This window comes from Solea senegalensis, linkage group LG12, assembly GCF_019176455.1.
Source record: "Solea senegalensis isolate Sse05_10M linkage group LG12, IFAPA_SoseM_1, whole genome shotgun sequence".
Lineage (NCBI taxonomy): Eukaryota > Metazoa > Chordata > Actinopteri > Pleuronectiformes > Soleidae > Solea > Solea senegalensis.
The window spans coordinates 9283635-9289634 of record NC_058032.1 but is presented as its reverse complement, the minus strand read 5'-3'; positions in this window follow the sequence as shown (position 1 = coordinate 9289634).

Sequence of the window (6000 nt, the reverse complement as noted above, 5' to 3'; positions counted from 1 at the left end):
CATTATGGTCATGAGTCATTTTTCATAGGCTGTTATCAACTCACTGTGCACAGAAGATGGATGGACAATTACTCTGATAGAAACCTCACTTATCCTGCATGGCAGGGATTTTACCACCACTTTTTCTGAACAAAAACTTCATTTTCAACATGTTTTACATGCAAAACCACACCAGTGGTTTATGGTTATTTTAAAGTGGCATATTTCTCTAACAACTTTTTTTTTTTGATTGGCCTTTAATTTATTTTAATTGACCGAAATGGCTTCAGGCTGGTAAACGATGTATCTAAGCACTTTATACAATGACAGGCAACAATCAAGGTGTTCAATTAACTGTATAATGATTAAGGCATCAATTACCAAAATTGATTGATGGGGCCAAATGATCCGATTCATTTTCTCCATCCAGCGTGAAAATTGGGAGCAGCAATATTATGAGAAATTGTGCCGATTAATGGTGTGAATGTGCTCTGTGCCATGATCATCTGTGCTATTTAATATAATACAGACATAGATGTAAACACTTAAATGTCTATGCATTAAGAAGAGGAAATAATTCACAGAAGAGTAAGCAACAGGATTAAAATATATATACAAGAATTGTCTTTATTTACTTTTCTTAACCTTTTCCTGGTCAATGCTTTGATTGAATAGAAGAGGTTAGTGTATCAGACGCATGGATTTCTACTCTCTGTTGCTGTTGGTGGCGATGATGTTCCGCTGCCGCTCTAACAATGGCCAAAACAATGTTTGAAGAGCGCCTTGAGACCAGCTTGGACTAAGGCTTTAGTTTTTATTCTGTCCGTGTTGTCAATGTGTAGAGGGATAATTGAGGCGATCCTTGACTATGGGATCTATTTATACAGAGCATAATTCCCTCTGTATTCAGGCATTATCATGGTGTCAGAACACGCACAATGGCACAATAAGGTCAATATAATGAAACTCCAAAACAATATGGTGTCATTCGTGGAATAAAATAGTAGAGCCACTCCCGGTTTGTTTTGTTTTGTAACCGTTGTTTTGTTGGCGACAATACTGAACTCGTTACACAAATGTGATTATCATTATGTGATAAATAAATTCTCACATAAAGGGGATACATGTACCACACTATATACATTAAAACAATGTGTGGGAAAATTGGGCTTTTGTGATTCGCTACGATTTAAAAAAAACAACAACAAGTTTTCTAACAAGAAGTAAACGTTTAATTTATGGAGCTGCTGATTTTCCACAATATATCAATAAGTTAAATATTTATTTCAATTTCAAAGCATATATGAGATGATGTTAATGTATTTTTTTGCAATACTATTATAATTAGCATTTTATTACAACTACTAAATAGTCCTTAAAATAGATTTTTTGTTTATACTACATTACTTATTTTGTTTTCTGTTCAGCTTGCGAGGATTTAAAAAAAATACAATATTATCAGCAATCTGCTTTTTTCTTCTTCTTCCATTAACTATTTGACAAATACCCCCCTTTATTACATCCCCATATCATTCTGCTTGACTTTCCCTTGAATTCCCTGAATTCAGTTATTGATTGCCTGTTCAGTTTCACTTGGAAAAGGTGGATAAAAGGAGGTTTTCACTTTTTCAATTCGATGTGACAGCACCCTAACAAGAATAATGGAAAGCCCCCATTCACAGGCAAATCAAGCTAATCCAGCGTGCCCCTCTCCTCTCAATGGAGAAGTCACAGTCCTTCCCGACCCATTCCATCACAAGCCTCTCTGTTCAGAAACATTCAAAGTTAGCCCAACTCCTCCAAAAGACAACACTGCTCTTTGTGTGCCCCTCTCACTCACCATCAAATGGGTAAATAGGTCCATAAATGTATACAGAGTCAGAGAGGAAACAAAACTGAAGCATATAATTGGTTTGTTTTATGTGTAATCTGGTTTCACTGATTCCGACTATACATTCTGTTCATTGTCAGTGGCTGTTTGACAGATATTTGCAATACTGCGATCGTTGTATTGAATGATTATTGTTGTAATTACATTTCCCGTTACAGCGTTACAGCAGCATGTGTTTCCTTTCCTTTTGTTGTCTTCTTCCCGCACAGGTGACAAAGCAGAAGGTGTATGAGTCGCAATGTATAACTGTGTAAACAAGTGTAAACAAGCATGTAAATAAAATAAAAAAATGCATGCAGCACGTACGTGAGCATTGATTTAATAGCTGTCATGTTTTATATACGTCTGTGAAAAAGAAATATGCCAAAGTAAATACGGAGATTTTATTACGGCTGAAACTAATATTGTGGACATACACAGAAAGAGGCTCATGATATAATCTCAAGTATCACAAATATGAGATCCTGTACTAATGGGGTCTTTGGTGAGAGGCCGCGCCATTCAGGGAAATAAACTCAATGTAACTGCCATAGTGTTTATGTTTACAATTTAAAGAATGCTTCAACTCGTATTCTGTTTTGGGTCAAGAAACACAGAGGCCTCATTCACTCGCGTTTTGACTTTACAAGACGGAACAATGACTTTGTGAGACTTTGGGCAGACCATTAAAGTGCCACAGGTTCACTTCCATTCTGCTTTTGGGGGAAAGAAAAGAGGAGATTAACATGATTTTGCTTTATCCGCCACATACAAGCGTCAAAACCATAAAACACAACCCAAAGGCAGCCCCGTCCTGCTCTGAATGTGCACTTGTTACCGCTCTCAATTCAGCTTTCAGCCCCCTTTAAAGAGACAAGTCCCAATCACAATATTGTCAAGGCTCTGTTGGTTTTCTGGTTCAAATCCGTGTTCACGCTGTTTGCTGAGTACTCATCTGCTGTGACAGCCTTCAGACAAACAGCTAGTCCTGAAAGAGGTCTCCCACAACCAGATCTTTCCTGCTGAAATGTTCTATTCTCTCTCCATCAAGTGGAACCCGGGCTATTGAGTTGGCCCCTGGGATCCCTCCATTGAGGTGGGCTATGGGCCAGTGCTTCGCCCCTCCTTGTACCAGGCCACCCTCATTCTCCCAGGACACCTGTACCCCAAAAACCCCAATCGTGGGAACCTTCTCACTGTCTTTGCCACCTGAGCTGCTGGCGGTGCCAGCTGGGAACATCTGACAACACCATTGGGAGTCAAAGGACACCAAGACCAAAGATAGTCACAGTGTGCCAGCTTGATTGAGCTCTGAGAACTTTTTTTTTCACTGGCTAAGTGTTGAGTGCTTCTTGAAGACAGACAGATTAAGGAACCTCCACGGAAGTTATGAATCAAACTTGTGTCAGCTTGTGATCTATAGCTACCATTTGAGATTTGCATATCTGAAAAATATGCTTACAAAAACCCATTTGCAGCCTCGGATCACACTTCTCCCCGCGTACACACACACAACCTCCCTCGTGCACCCCTACCCTCTAAATCTCCATGGCACACTGCAAAAAAATGGCATCAATTAATCAACATTCATGAACCGTTTACTTGAGCTCTCCTTTGTGTGCTGCAGGGCCTAATCCAGACAGAGACCAGGCTGTTCTGCAGCAGTGCAGACTGCGTCACTCCACCCTTTGTGGGAGAAACCCATCAACTGGTGTTTCAGGGAAATGTCTCCCCCCACTGAGAGCCGAGCCTCCCCCCTCTCTCGCCCTCTTCCTCTTGTGCCCCCTCAGTACTCAGGGCAGGAAGCTCAATCTCTTAGAGGAGGCTATCCATCCATCTTGCCTCTTCCAATCCAATTCACAGCCGCTCCACATGTATGAAGACATCTGTCCATATTTGATCAGATATTCCATTTTGCTGCAAATGATCCCATCCTCCATCGCCATCCACGGAGGAGGCAGCTATTTAAACGTGCTGACACTTTCCTGCACAATAACCTGCCAATTCTTTGCCTTGCAGAAGAAGCAAGTTTAATTGGGCTGTGCATTTAGAGCGCTTCTACAATTACACAATTACGGCGGAGATGCATTTCTGCACGTTGCGATGTTTGCCCCAATTTACTGCACTTTTCATACAGTTTAGCCCTGGTTCTCTTTTCAGTGGATGCAAATTTGGCTCATTTGGCTTAAAATGAAGCGTAATTGCTCATATTGAAATCCACACCTTTCTACGAGAGGTTCCTGCCAGTTAGTTCTCATTAAACCTAAGGAGAACAAAAATTCCCCAATTCCGTTTCAGCACACACGCCATCTGCATCATCTTGTGTTAAAAGCAAGGAAATTGGAGGGAGAGAAAAAAAAATGGATCCTGAGTGCATGGATTGAAAACTTAAAAAAACAGTTTGTTCAAGTTCAAGTCATTGCAGAGCAACCTCCCCCAGCCCCCACCCCTGAATCATGTTTTCTAAATCTATCACAAGACCAAATGAGTAATGGATACATTTGTAGATTGGATTAGTGAGAATGTATCAGTGACTAAAAACAAAACAAAACAAAGCAAAAAAAGTCCCATTGCTGATTAAAATGAAAGCTTTTTTTAATCGTTGTCAAATACAGACTGTTTGCTATGTTCGACCTGAAAAGCATTCAATTAAAGCACAGCCTAATTAGTTCGGAGGGCATGTACGGCTGGCCTCTCTACATTCAATAAAAAGAATGGCGTGTCAACCCCGACATGTGATCACCATTAAAGTGTTTTCCACTCTTTCCTCTTCTTTTATATCACTGTCTTGAAAGTTATAGGAAGAAAAAAACCCTCTTTTTCCAAAAGGCCCTCTGAGTCTGAAGTGGTGGCCTGAGCCCACTCCAAACAATGTCGTACAAGATACTGTTTAAATTCATATCCGCTCGTCCTTTCTTGCGGGGGGACAACACAACAAACCACTGACCCACCGGTACACAATTAGAAGTGATGCGGCAGTTAAGGCTACAAGCAACTCCGTTTAACAGTCTGTCTTTGACCCTCCGCCATTGAATAAATATAATGCCCCCAATGAGAGTAAGACACTGAGGTGAGTGAAAGGGGAGCTGGGGAAGATTTTAAGCCACAGATAAGTAGTTAAAGACCTTTATAGAGTATAACACCATTATCCCTGCTGAATAAAAATAGGATTTAGTGTTTTTTCCACTTAATTTAAATCAAAAGAGTCCCCACCTTACATATTGCACTGGTAATGTAATGGAGAGAGACCCACAAAAAAGGCATTGTGGCTCTGACACCTCCTATAGTGGGACTGTGTTGTCCTGTTAGCAAAGGGGAGAGAAAGGTTTTCTTCCCTGCATTGCTATCTGCTAACACATTCTAATTGATGCTGCAGCATTCCTCCACTGGATGTATTCAGTGAATAACGAGCCTTGGACTGAATACCCATGAATTGGTCCCCACCAAGCAAAGCAGTAAAGCCTTTGCCCTCCCTTCAGCCTCCCCACACTGCCACCGTCGCAGCCTCGACCAAACACCACCTCCCCTTCCAAAACCTTCCCCAAAGCTCTACTCTAGCTTTACTGCCCATTAAAGCACAACCATTGTGCACAGATCCAGTCCACAAAAGCTGTCAATCTCTCCTGGTCCTCCAAAAGCTTGGACTCACACAGACTGGAGTGACAGACACCCCCACACCACCACCACCATTCCCTTCACCCCCCAAACCCACCCCTGTTCCCCCAAAAAATCCTCTCCCTGAAAACTTCTCAGCTAACTATCCCCCACCACCCTCTCTATCTCACTCTTGCTCTCCCTCTCTCCCTCTCTCGCTCTCTCCAGCCCCAGTGCACAAAGCATCAATCTGTCTTCAGCCCCAGCACCCTTGGCCCTTTGTCCCATCTGCAGGTGCCTCTGAAAGCACCCACGGTCGCCCCAGCCTCTGCACACGCCACGCCTAGTCCAGGAACAGGAACTGCTGACAAAGGCCCAGTGTGGGAATGAGGGATGCGTGGAGGGAGGGTGGGTGGCGTGGAAGGGGGGCCGCTCCAAGACAGATGGCTGGGGAAGTCTCCCAACTCCTCCACAGGGGCTGTCAGTTTAAATTCAGAACTACGAAGGAGACACATGGGGCAGAGCCAGTAAAGAAATTCAGTCCAATAGATTCAGCG